Consider the following 14,373-nt stretch of genomic DNA (forward strand, 5'->3'; position numbering starts at 1 on the left):
TGGTTGGTGTCGCACCGGAGAACCATCACGCGGGTTGGGGCTGATCCTTTTGCTGCCGTTTCATAGTTGCTGCGGCTGATTTAGGGCCATTGGACCTGACCGAAGAGAGAAGTGGTGACGTGGTGGATGTTGGTGCTGGGTTATTGCCGCCACTACTGCTGGACGTTTTGAGCTGCTCCGTCGTCTCTACCGCTGGAGAATGCAGCCTAGTCGCCGGAGAATCCTGCCGGTAAGGTTTTAAGTATTGGGTTTTGTTTCTCCTGAGTTTTCGGAAACGTTACAATCACTGCATATTGATTTCAGTCGCCGCCGCCGGAGTCTGATCACCGTTGCCGCCTGGCATGGCTCCCGGGGCTACCGCCAAACCGGTTCGGAGACCGTCACTGTTTCAGTTCAGCCGTTCCTTCTTCAGTTCGGTAAGCGTTTTGATTTGAAAGGCCTTTCAGTATTGTTCTGTTATCTCACGCGGAGGTTTGTGACATTAATTACTATACAATTGAGTTTTGGTTGTTGTATGTTGCGATTAGAGTTGTTGAGACTGTTGCGAAAGTAACTTGGAACAGAGGCTTTAGCTGCCGGGATTTTGATTATCGATTTCGAGATGAGGCGGAAAGGACTCTGTGAGACGTTTGGGTTATGGTTTTGCGTGTTAAGGTAGGGGCGCTTTCCAAAAACTATGTTTTATGTATTGGAATTATTACATATGGATACTGATGTGAGATATTGTGTATTTGGTGATTGTATCTACCTTATGTAATATTTGATTGACTTGAATGATTATGGATGTTGGTTTGGCTGAGTTGTTGTGCGGCTTTGTGAAATATAATGTTTTGAAGTTGATTCTTTAAAGATTTGAAATCTGAGTTTAAACCGTTGAGGATGGGTTTGAATTGAGTCAATTATTTCAATGATGTGAAAAGTCGAATGCACTTTCGAATTCAGCCTGGTTTATTTTAATTGATTTGGTGTTGGACAAATGAGTTGTTATTGAACCGTTTCTTTAAAGCTTTGGAAATGAGTTATATCGATTGATATTGAGTTAATTTTGAAATGGTATCCTTGAGATACGCCACTGAGGCCATTGTTGGATTTAGGTTGCTTTAAATTGATTTCTGGTTTTAAGCTGTTGAAAAGGAATGAGAAATGGTTTAGTTGGGACCCGAACCGGGTGGCAAAAGTCCAAATTTTAGGGGAGGTGCTGCCGAAATTTCTACAAAATCCTAGTCTTGTTTGAAAAGTCATTTAAAAAGGGTTGGATTTGAGAAATTATATTATTTGATTTATTAAGAGAATATTTATGTTTTCAAGCTTAATTTATTTAATGAACTTTATGCGTTGAGTTCAGCTTATTTAGAAATGAACTATTTTTACCGTTTGAATCACTGAAGGAAAGAATGATGCTCTAATATTGGTTTCAATATAAAAAGGAGCTTTCGGTGATTTTTAAAAGAATCTAGACTTTTGATTGAGTAATTAAGTTTGAGGCATTTTGGAAAAGTTAGAAAAATGGGTTCCAAAAAGAAACCTGAAAGTGGTTTGATTCAAATGAACTGGTTTCGTTTCAAATGAGTTGATTTTTGGACCGGGTTGGAACTTGTGATTTTGTATGGCCGGTTTTATAGTAAATTCGGTTTTATTTACTTGAACCAAGAATCTATGATTTTAAGAGTTTCAATAAATTTTAAGGAATTTATATAAGTTGACATTCCCTAAAGACTCGGGACTCTGGCGAGAAACTTTTGTTATAAAATCCCATTGTTGGATGGGTGATTTTGAATGTTTCCAAAATGAATCTTTAACTTTCCATGGTTTTGGAAGTTTTGGAAAGAGAATGCCAAGAGTGGCTTTGTTTTAAAAAGGGAACTCACTTTTAGAAAATTTGGCTTATGAGCCTGAGATGATTTGGGAAACGAGATTTCTAAAGCCAAGGCTGAAAAGAGTTGAAACTTGATTTCAAAGTGAAATGAATAGAGAAAATGATTTATGGCTTAAATGCCGATTTCATGAATTTGATGATTTTGAATATGGAAGTGCTGCTTTGTTGTGAGCCAGAATGGCTGTGTATGATTATGAATATTGGATGGTTCTAGATTGAACCGTGAGCCGGAATGGCTGTGTATGCTATGAATATTGGCTGGTTCTGGACTGAACCGTGAGCCGAATGGCTGAGATGGATGTTGATCCACGGATGAGAATGAATGCATGTATATGCTGAATTATTGATAATTGTGATTTGCACTTCCACTATCTGAGATACGAGTTTCCCTGGGTAGTAGCAGTGGCTAGCCACCACGTGCTCCAGGTTGAGACTTGATACTCTGTTGACCCTATGTCATAAGTGTGGCCGGGCACTGTGAAAGTCCCGGATGAGCTCGCCCCCAAAATATTCACCAGTGAGGGTGATGGATATGGATCATGTTTATGATCAAGTTTATGATGAGTATAACTCGAGTTGGGGATGCGCGACAGAGGGACAGTCCAATGGTTAGCTACCAGGACTTGTCGGGTTGGCTCTATAACCGACAGATGATATCATCAGCCACTAGGGACAGGCATGCATCATATGCATCTATGTGACATTGTTTGGGTATGCATATTGTACTTGGTTTGCCTCTGTGATTAACTGCTAATTGTTTTACTTGCAATAACTGTTTGTTTGTGTTTGCATCTTCCTACTTGTGTTTGCATCTGGAACTCTGTTGAATTGTGGTGGATTGGTTGTGGTTGGATTGTTTGGGCCTAGGGCCGTGGTTGAATGAGATGGACCGATGGTTGATTTCGGTTTTGTGGTTCTGGTTTGGAATAAGATATGAAAGGTTATTTTGGTTCAGTATAGATAAACCTTTTTGAAATGCTTTGATGTTTTGAGAATTGAACAGTTCCTCTTTCAGAAAAGATTTCTGACTTTACTTTTATTGTAAACTGTTGTTTTTGAAAAGAGGCATAAGATGGTTATTAATCACTGGTACGGTTTATCTTCATGTATCCTATTACAGTAATTCCCAAAAAACCCTCTACTGAGAACCCTTTCGAGGATGATGTTCTCACCCCCTACATTTTTCCCCTTTCAGGATTTGGGCGCAGAAGTTATGAAGAGTTTAATTATTTGTTATTGAGATGCTCTGTATTGCTTTAGATTATTATTTTGTACCCTCGCCTTTATCTTGATATATTCTGTGAGAGGGATAGGAATTGTACTGGATAATGTTTGTAATATTATTTATATATATGTATGTATATATATATGGATGTACTCTTTATGAGTTTCTGTAAGTTGTATGGTATGTATGGACGTACGTTGTATGGCGAAAGTATTTTTGGGAATGGTATTGCGGTTTAAAGTTTTTAAACAGGCTCATATTTTAGTATTAAATAGTGTAAGTGTCGTCGTAATGTCCGAGCTATTAGAGTTGCGCAGCCGGAAGCGTGAGCTGTGGTATTCCGAATAGGATCCGGAAAGGGATGACTGTGACGAGCTTCAAACTCATGAATGCTGGGCGTGGTGACAGACGCAAAAGGATCAATGGATCCTATTCCAACATTAGTGAGAACCAACAGATGATTAGCCATGTACATGGACCCTTTTCACTGAGAGGACGGCTGGTAGCCATTGACAATGGTGATCCACCAACATACAGCTTGCCATGAAAGGAGACCTGCGTGCGTGAAGAAGAAGACAGTTGGAAAGTAGAAATTCAAAGAACAGAGCGTCTCCAAAACTCCAACCCATTCTCCATTACTGCGTAACAAGTATTCATTTCATGCTCTTTCACTTTTCACAATTAAAACTAAGAACCACTATTGATATCCTGACTAAGAATAATAATATAACCATAGCTTGCTTCAAGCCGACAATCTCCGTGGGATCGACCCTTACTCACGTAAGGTATTACTTGGACGACCCAGTGCACTTGCTGGTTAGTTGTGCGGAATTACATAGTGTGAGTGTAATTTTCATGCACCAAGTTTTTGGCGCCATTGTCGGGGATTGTTCGAGTTTGAACAACTGACGATTTATTTTGTTACTTAGATTAGGAAAATTTTTTATTTTTGGTTTAGAGTCTTTTACTTTCTTCTCAAAAAATTTTTTCAAAAATATTATTTTTCTTTATTAATTGTTAGTTTCTCATTGAGTCTAGTTGCATGTTTTAAGTTTGGTGTCCTTTGTGTTTTTTGTCATTTAAAAAAATAAAATAGTTTTTATCTGTTCAATCCTTGCTTTTGTTGAATGTGTCTATTTTCTTGGGAATAGTTGTCCCTTTGAGTCTTCCTTTCTAAAGTCTTTTTAAAAAAATAAATTTTCTTTGATTAAATCTTGTGCCAAATTTTAAGTTTGGTGTTCTCTTGTTAATTTTTCTTTAGTTTTCGAAAATTTTATTTTGGTTTTCTAAAAATTTTAAGTTTGGTGTTCTTTCTTTTTTATTCTTGTTGTTTTTGTGAGTCTTCAAAGTGTTCTTGAGTCTTCTTTGTGTTTTGATCTTAAAATTTTTAAGTTTGGTGTGCCTTGGTGTTTTCCTTCCAAAATTTTCGAAAACAAGGAGCATTGGATCTAAAAATTTTAAGTCTTGTGTCCTTTATATGTTTTTCTCTTTCATAATAAAATTCAAAAATAAAAAAATCTTTTCCTTTAATTGCTCATAATTTTCGAATCCCTTGGGTTGACTTGGTCAAAATTTTTCAAACCATATCCTTTTAAGATTTTTAAAATCATATATTTTTCAAAAATATCCTAACCACTTTCTCTCTCCTTATTTTTTCGAAAATCCTCATAAAATATTTTCAAATTTTTTTTATTTTAATTTTTTTATTTATTTTATTTTATTATTTCAAAAAAAATTAATAAATAAATATAATAAAATAAATCCACATCATCTCCATTTTCTCCATCCTGAAACTAAGTAGAAATGAACAGTCCAGAAGGACTCTGGGGTCCTATGCTAACCCCACTATTGCTTCATATGGGAGTAGTATCTGTATACCCTCCATCGGAGTCAGTAGTTTTGAGTTGAATCCTCAACTCATTATCATGGTGCAGCAAAATTTCCAATATTCCAGTTTTCCACAGGAAGAACCTACTGAGTTTCTGGCATAGTTCTTACAAATTGCTGACACAGTACACGATAAGGAATTAGATCAGGATGTCTATAGATTACTACTATTTCCATTTGCTGTAAAAGACCAAGCTAAGAGGTGGTTAAATAACCAACCTAAAGCTAGCATAAGAACATGGAAACAGTTGTCAAACAAATTCCTGAATCAATATTTCCCTCCTAAGAGGATGACACAGCTAAGACTGGACATCCAAGGCTTTAAACAAGAGGATAATGAATCCCTTTACAACGCTTGGGAGAGGTACAGAGAGATGCTAAGGAAATGCCCCTCTGAAATATTTTTAAAATGGGTGCAGTTAGACATCTCCTACTACGGGCTTACAGTAGAAGCTCAGATATCTCTAGACCACTCAGCTGGTGGATCTATACACATGAGAAAAACAATTGAAGAGGCTCAAGAGCTCATTGATATAGTTGCTAGAAATCAGCATCTGTACTTAAGTAGCGAGTCCTCCATAAAAGAATAGGCTAAGGCAGTGTCCACTGAACTTAGTCCTCTAGAATAAGTTGCTGAAATCAATCAGCATTTATGTTATCTGATAGAACAGTTGGCAGAATTTAAAGAGATGTTACAAGACACTAAGGATTCTAACAGGAACATGGAAGCACAACTTGACCAGACAAGACAGCAGTTATCAAAATAGATAACAGAAGAGTGCCAAATAGTTCAATTAAAGAGTGGAAAAATATTGAATACCTCAACTCAAGGCAGTAGAAAGCTAAGAAAAGAACAAATAATAGAGGATGAGGAGACTGCTACCCAAAATCCCTTTGAGGACAGTAAGAGCCCAGAGAGGAATGATTTTGGTGTTCAAACACCAGAAAAGGGAGAAAAATTGGTGTTAAACGCCAAACCCATGTTCAATTCTGGCATTTAAACGCCAGAAAAGGGAGGGAATTTGGCATTAAACGCCAATCCAGCCCCCAATCTTGGCGTTCAAACGCCTATGAGGGGTCAGACACTTGCAAGTGCTGATAATAACTCCCTCAAGAAGGCTTCTCAACCTACCTCTGTAGGAAATAAACCTGCAGCAACCAAGGTTGAAGAATACAAAGCCAAAATACCTTATCCTCAGAAACTCCGCCAAGCGAAACAAGATAAAGAATTTGCCCGCTTTGCAGACTATCTTAGGACTCTTGAAATCAAGATTCTATTTGCAGAGGCACTTGAGAAAATACCCTCTTATGCTAAGTTCATGAAAGAGATCTTCAGTCATAAGAAGGATTAGAGAAAAACTGAAAAAGTTCTTCTCACTAAAGAATGTAGTGCAATCATTTTAAAGAGCTCACCAGAGAAGCTTAAGGATCCTGGAAGCTTTATGATACCATGCACATTAGAGGGTACCTGTACCAAGACAACTTTATGTGATCTTGGGGCAAGTATCAACCTAATCTCTGCATCTACTATCAGAAGCTTGGCTTGACTGAAGAGGTCAAACCAACCAGGATATGTCTTCAACTTGCTGATGGCTCCATTAAATACCCATCAGGCATGATTGAAGACATGATTATCACAGTTGGGTCATTCGCCTTTCCCACTGACTTTGTAGTGCTGGAAATGGAGGAGCACAAGAGTGCAACTCTCATTCTAGGAAGACCTTTCCTAGCAACTAGACGAACCCTCATTGACGTCCAAAAAGGGGAAGAAACCCTGAGAGTCAATGAAGATGAGTTTAGGCTGAATGCTATTGAAGCAATGAAGCACCCAGACACATCAAAAGACTGCATGCGTGTTGATATTATTGACTCCCTGGTACAGGAGATCAGTATGGCTGAGAGTCTCGAATCAGAGCTAGAGGATATCTTTAAAGATGTTCAGCTTGATCTGGAAGAACCAGAGAAAATAAAAGAACCTCTAAAAATTCCTCAGGAAGAGGAGAAACCTCCTAAACCTGAGCTCAAACCACTACCACCATCCCTAAAATATGCATTTTTTGGAGAAGGTGAAACTTTTCATGTAATCATAAGCTCTGCCTTAGCACTACAGGAAGAGAAAGTACTAATTCAGGTGCTGAGGACACACAAGACAACTCTTGGGTGGTCCATTAGTGATCTCAAGGGCATTAGTCCAGCCAGATGCATGCACAAGATCCTACTAGAGGATAATGCCAAACCAGTGGTTTAACCACAAAGGCGACTGAATCCAGCCATGAAGGAGGTGGTACAGAAAGAAGTCACTAAATTACTAGAGGCTAGGATTATTTATCCCATTTCTGATAGCCTCTGGGTGAGCCCTGTCCAAGTTGTACCCAAAAAGGGAGGCATGACAGTGGTTCATAATGAAAAAAATGATCTGGTTCCTACAAGAACAGTTACAGGGTGGCGTATGTGTATTGACTACAGAAGACTTAATACAGCCACCAGAAAGGATCCTTTTCCTTTACCATTCATAGACCAAATGCTAGAAAGGCTAGCAGGTCATGACTATTACTGCTTTTTGGATGGCTACTCAGGCTACAACTAAATTGCAGTAGATCCCCAGATCAAGAGAAAATAGCATTCACATGTCCATCTGGAGTATTTGCCTACAGAAGGATGCCCTTTGGTCTGTGTAATGCACCAGCAACCTTTCAGATATGCATGCTCTCTATCTTCTCTATATGGTGGAAAAGTTTCTGGAAGTCTTCATGTATGACTTCTCAGTATTTGGAGACTCATTCAGCTCATGTCTTGATCATCTAGGACTTGTTCTGAAAAGATGCCAAGAGACTAACCTAGTACTAACCTAGTTTTAAACTGGAAAAAATGTCATTTTATGGTGACTGAAGGAATTGTCCTTGGGCATAAAATTTCAAACAAAGGCATAGAGGTGGATCAAGCTAAGGTGGAGATAATCGAAAAATTACCACCACCCACCAATGTAAAGGCAATCAGAAGTTTTCTAGGACATGCAGGATTCTACAGGAGGTTTATAAAGGATTTTTCAAAAATTACAAAACCTCCGTGTAACATTCTAGCTACCGATACACCATTTGTCTTTGACACAAAGTGTTTGCAAGCCTTTGAGACTCTGAAGGCTAAGTTGTTCATAGTGCCTGTCATTTCTGCACCGGAATATACATTATCATTTGAAATAATGTGTGATGCCAGTGACCATGCTATTGGTGCAGTATTGGGACAGAAGCATGACAAGCTTCTGCATGTCATTTACTACGTCAGCCGTGTTCTAAATGACGCGCAGAAAAATTACACAACCACAGAAAAGGAATTGCTTGCAGTGGATTATGCCATTGACAAGTTCAGATCCTATTTGGTAGGATCAAAAGTGATTGTGTACAGTGACCATGCTGCTCTTAAATATTTACTTACAAAGCAGGATTCAAAATCCAGGCTCATAAGGTGGGTGTTTGATGAGCGGATATTTTATACGCTTTTTGGGGGTAATTTCATGTAGATTTTAGTGTGTTTTAGTTAGTTTTTAGTATATTTTTATTAGGTTTTAGGAAAAATTCATATTTCTGGATTTTAATATGAGTTTGTGTGTTTTTTTGTGATTTTAGGTATTTTCTGGCTGAAATTGAGGGAGCTGAGCAAAAATTTGATCTAGGCTGAAAAAGGACTGCTGATGCTATTGGATTCTGACCTCCCTGCACTCGGAATAGATTTTTTGGAGCTACAAAAGTTCAATTGGCGCGCTCTTAATTGAGTTAGAAAGTAGACATCCAGGGCTTTCCAGCAATATATAATAGTCCATAATTTGCGTGAAGATAAATGACGTAAACTGGCATTTAACGCAAGTTCCATGTTGCATTCTGGCGTTCAGCGCCAGAAACAGGTTGCAAGTTGGAGTTCAACGCCAGAAACAGGTTACAACCTGGCGTTTAACTCCAGAAACAGCCCAAGCACGTGAGAAGCTTAAGTCTCAGCCCCATCACACACCAAGTGGGCCCCAGAAGTGGATTTCTGCACTATCCATCTTAGTTTACTCATTTTCTGTAAACCTAGGTTACTAGTTTAGTTATTTAAACAACTTTTAGAGACTTATTTTGTATCTCATGACATTTTAGATCTGAACTTTGTACTTTCTGACGGCATGAGTCTCTAAACTCCATTGTTGGGGGTGAGGAGCTCTGCAGCGTCTCGATGAATTAATGCAATGATTTCTGTTTTCCATTCAAACACGCTAGTTTCTATCTAAGATGCTGATTCGTACTTAACTATGATGGATGTGATGATCCGTGACACTCATCACCATTCTCAACCCATGAACGTGTGCCTGACAAATACCTCCGTTCTACATTAGATTGAATGAGTATCTCTTAGATTCCTTAATCAAAATCTTCATGGTATAAGCTAGAATCCATTGGCAGCATCCTTGAGAATCTGGAAAGTCTAAACCTTGTCTGTGGTATTCTGAGTAGGATTCAGGGATTGGATGACTGTGACGAGCTTCAAACTCGCGAGTGTTGGGCGTAGTGATAGACGCAAAAGGATCAATGGATCCTATTCTGACATGATCGAGAACCGACAGATGATTAGCCGTGCTGTGACAGAGCATTTAGACCATTTTCACTGAGAGGATGGGAAGTAGCCATTGACAATGGTGATGCCCTACATACAGCTTGCCATGGAAGGAGCCTTGCATGTATGAAAGTGAGAAAGCATTATGTTGCAGGAATTCAGAGGACAAAGCATCTCCAAAATTCCAACATATTCTCCATTATTGCGTAACAATTATTTATTTTATGCCCTTTTATTCTTTTTACAATTGAAATTAAAGAACCCTATTGGTATCCTGACTAAGAATAATAAGATAACCATAGCTTGCTTCAAGCCAACAATCTCCGTGGGATTCGACCCTTACTCACGTAAGGTATTACTTGGACGACCTAGTGCACTTGCTGGTCAGTTGTGCGGAATTACATAGTGTGAAGTAATTTTCGTGCACCAAGTTTTTGGCACCGTTGCCGGGGATTGTTTGAGTTTGAATAACTGACGGTGATTCTTGTTACTTAGATTAGGAAAATTTTGTCTTTTTTGGTTTAGAGTCACTAGGATTGCATCTTCTGTCATTCCTTTTAAAAATTTTTCAAAAATATTATTTTTCTTTAATTGAATTTTCGTTTTTTTATGAGTTTAGTGTCATGTTCTAAGTTTGGTGTCAATTGCATGCTTTTCTTTGTCTCTCAATTTTTTGAATTGCTTGTTCTTGTTTTTCCTTGATCTTCAAATTGTTCTTGTCAATTTTTCTTGTTTGATCTTTGGTTTGTCTTGTTTTGTGTCTTTTCTTGTTTTTCTTGTGCTTTTTCAAATTTTTAGTTTTCAAAAATTTTTTTATTTATTAAATACCTTTTTAAAACACGTTAAATTTATAGCTCAGTTGGCTAGACCCAACGCTTATGTTCTTGGCAATTGGGTATCTTCTTTTTAAAACTTTTTCAAAAATAATTTTTTCTTTGATTGAATCTTGTGCCAAACTTTAAGTTTGGTGTTCTCTTGTTAATTTTGTTTAATTTTTGAAAATTTAATTTGGTTTTCAAAAAATTTTAAGTTTGGTATTTTTTCTTTTGTTCTTGTTATTCTTGTGAATCTTCAAAGTGTTCTTGATTCTTCTGTGTTTTGATCTTAAAATTTTTAAGTTTGGTGTTCCTTGGTGTTTTCCCTCCAAAATTTTTGAAAGCAAGGAACATTAGATCTAAAAATTTTAAGTCTTGTGTCTTTTGTGTGTTTTTCTCTTCTATCATAAAATTCAAAAATCAAAAAATTATCTTCTCTAACTATTTTCAAGCAAATTTTTCAAAATTTTCTATAAAAATTCAGATTTCAATTTCAAAAAATTTCAAAATCTTATCCTTTTAAGATTAAAAAAAATCACATCTTTTTCAAAAATATCCTAACCACTTTTTCTCTCCTCATTTTTTCGAAAATTTTTAAAATATTTTTTTAAATTTTATTTTTATTTTTTATTTTAGTTTTTATTTTATTATTTCGAAAATTACTTTTTTATAATAAAATAAATAAAATAAATCCACATCATCTCCCTTTCTCCATCATGGACCTAAGTGGAAATGAACAGTCCAGAAGGACTCTGGGGTCATATGCCAACCCCACTAGTACTTCATATGGGAGCAGTATTTGTATACCCTCCATCGGAGTTAGTAGCTTTGAGTTGAATCCTCAGCTCATTATCATGGGGCAGCAAAGTTGCCAGTATTTTGGTCTTCCATAGGAAGAACCTACAGAATTTCTGGCACAGTTTTTACAAATTACTGACACAGTACATGATAAAGAAATAGATCAGGATGTCTACAGATTATTACTGTTTCCATTTGCTGTAAACGACCAAGCTAAGAGGTGGTTAAATAACCAACCTAAGACTAGCATAAGGACATAGAAACAACTGTCAGAAAAATTCCTGAATCACTATTTTCCTCCAAAACGGATGACACAGCTAAGGCTGAGCATCCAAGGCTTCAAACAAGGAGATAATAAATCTCTTTATGATGCTTGGAAGAGATACAGAGAGATGCTAAGAAAATGCCCCTCTAAAATGTTTTCAGAATGGGTGCAGTTAGACATCTTCTACTATGGGCTTACAAAAAGAGCTCAGATTTCTCTAGACCACTCAGCTGGTGGATCTATACACATGAGAAAGACAATAGAAGAAGCTCAAGAGCTTATTGATACAGTTGCCAGAAATTAGCATCTGTACCTAAATAGTGAACCTTCCATCAACAAAGAGGCTAAAACAATAACTGCTGAACTCAGTCCTGTAGAACAAGTTACTAAATTCAATCAGTAACTGGATTTTCTAACAAAGTAGCTAGCCGAATTCAAGGAGATACTACAAGAAACAAGAATGGCTAATATGAATATGGAAGTCCAGTTGAAGCAAACAGAACAGCAGTTATCAAAACAAATAACAGAAGAGTGCTAAGCAGTTCAATTAAGAAGTGAAAAATCATTAAATACCCCACTTCAAGGCAGCAGGAAGCCAAGAAATGAACAAACTACTACCCAAAATCCCTCTGAGGACAGTCAGAGCCCAGAGAGGAATAATTCTGATGCTCAAACGCCAGAAAAGGGGTGGAGAACTGGCGTTGAACGCCCAACCTATGCTCAGTCCTGGCGTTCAACGCCAGAAACAGGCAAGGAATTGGCATTGAACGCCCAAAGGAAGCACAATTTTGGCGTTCAGATGCCAGAAACAGGTAAGGAGTTGGCGTCTAACGCCACTCCAGCTTCCACCCCTGGCATTCAAACGCCAGTGGGAGATCAGACACATACAAGTGCTGATAGCAACCCCTCTAAAAAGGCTTCTCAACCCACATTTGTAGGCAATAAACCTACAGCAACTAAGGTTGAGGAATACAAAGCCAAAATGCCTTATCCTCAGAAACTCCGCCAAGCGGAACAGGCTAAGCAATTTGCCCGCTTTGCAGACTATCTCAGGACTCTTGAAATAAAGATTCCGTTTGCAGAGACACTTGAGAAAATACCCTCTTATGCTAAGTTCATGAAAGAGATATTAAGTCATAAGAAAGATTGGAGGGAAACTAAAAAAGTTTACCTCACTGAAGAATGCAGTGCAGTCATTCTGAAAAGCTTACCTAAGAAGCTTAAAGATCCCAGAAGCTTTACGATACCATGCACATTAGAGGGTACTTGTACCAAGCAAGCTCTATGTGATCTCGGGGAAAGTATCAACCTAATACCTGCATCTACTATCAGAAAGCTTGGTTTGACTGAAGAAATCAAACCAACCCGGATATGTCTCCAACTTGCTGATGGCTCTATTAAATACCCATCAGGCGTGATTGAAGACATGATTTTCAAGGTTGGGCCATTTTCCTTTCCCACTGACTTTGTGGTGCTGGAAATGGAGGAGCACAAGAGTGCAACTCTCATTCTAGAAAGACCTTTTCTAGCAACTGGACGAACCCTCATTGACGTCCAAAAAGGGGAAGTGACCATAAGAGTCAATGAGGATATAACACCCTACCACACTAAGCTTTATGCTTTAAGTCGTAAAATAGAGGTTGTGTGGTATTACGACCTCTAAAATAAAATGAGTACACATAATAGTAGAAGAATTATAATATGCTAGGAGCCTTGAAGAATAGAGGAAATAAAAAAAATTGCGAATATAAAAGCGCAACGCTCGAGAAATGAGTTAACTTGCGTGCTAAGAAAGCTACAGCTGTCAAGTGTAAAGTAACCCAAAACAGGAATAGAGAGTCAAAGATACAAAATAACGAGCTCCTGACTCAGCCTGCGAAGTCAAGACTGGCCGGAGAATATACACACATATATACATATATATACATATCCAAAACCCAAATGTACATAAACAAAATCCTGCCTCTCCACACACCTCTAGGAGGATAAAAAAGAATAAGTTATGTGGAGAGAAAGCTAAGTACATATATATACAGCATAGCATAACAAAATAACCCAGTAACCACTCCGCTTCAAGAGTCCAGACGCCTAACGAGATGCCTCTCGACCTACATCTGAAAAATAACAACATAGTATGGAATGAGAACCGGAGGTTCTCAGTATGGTAAAGGTGCCACACATAAAATATATAAGGTCCTGGGAATGCCAAAGGCAATCCTAGAACGCCGACACTCAGATTATAGAGCTTAAAGTATTAAACAGAAGCCATAAAAGGTGGTTTTCTATGAGCATCTATACCTAACTTAACTTAATCTTAATTCTAAATCTCATACTGTCATTCCTCCATACCTCCAACTCCATCATGCATTTTCACAGACAAATAGACAGATAAAGGCAAGCACAAAAGGTTACAAATACTACAGGTAACAAATACACATTTAACATGGCAAGTACATGTAGACACACCCAATTAAAGCACAAGCAAGTAATTCAAGTAATATGCATATGATGCATGCCTGTCCTATGGCTGATGAGGCGCATCTGTCGGTTATCCAGCCAACCCGACAAGTCTGAATTGCACTTAGACTGTCCCTCGACGTGCATCCCCAAGAGTCTATGCATAGCTTTATCTCAAATAATCAATATTGCTCAATGGGGGTAACATACCCGGGAATTTATATAGTGCCCGGTCACACTTACGTCGTAGGGTCAACAGAGTATCGAGTATTCAACCTGGTACATGTGGTGGCAAGCCACGACACTTGATCCACGGAATCTCGTATCTCAGATTATTCAAATTCATAAGCCATATAAATAATTCGATTATAATTTATCAACATCCACATCATTCTCAATTGCATCTCATTCATCATTATACGTCACTTATGTTTAATCCTTATCCTTCATTGTCACACCTCTCATT

Source organism: Arachis hypogaea, chromosome 10, assembly GCF_003086295.3.
Source record: "Arachis hypogaea cultivar Tifrunner chromosome 10, arahy.Tifrunner.gnm2.J5K5, whole genome shotgun sequence".
In the NCBI taxonomy this organism is placed as follows: domain Eukaryota; kingdom Viridiplantae; phylum Streptophyta; class Magnoliopsida; order Fabales; family Fabaceae; genus Arachis; species Arachis hypogaea.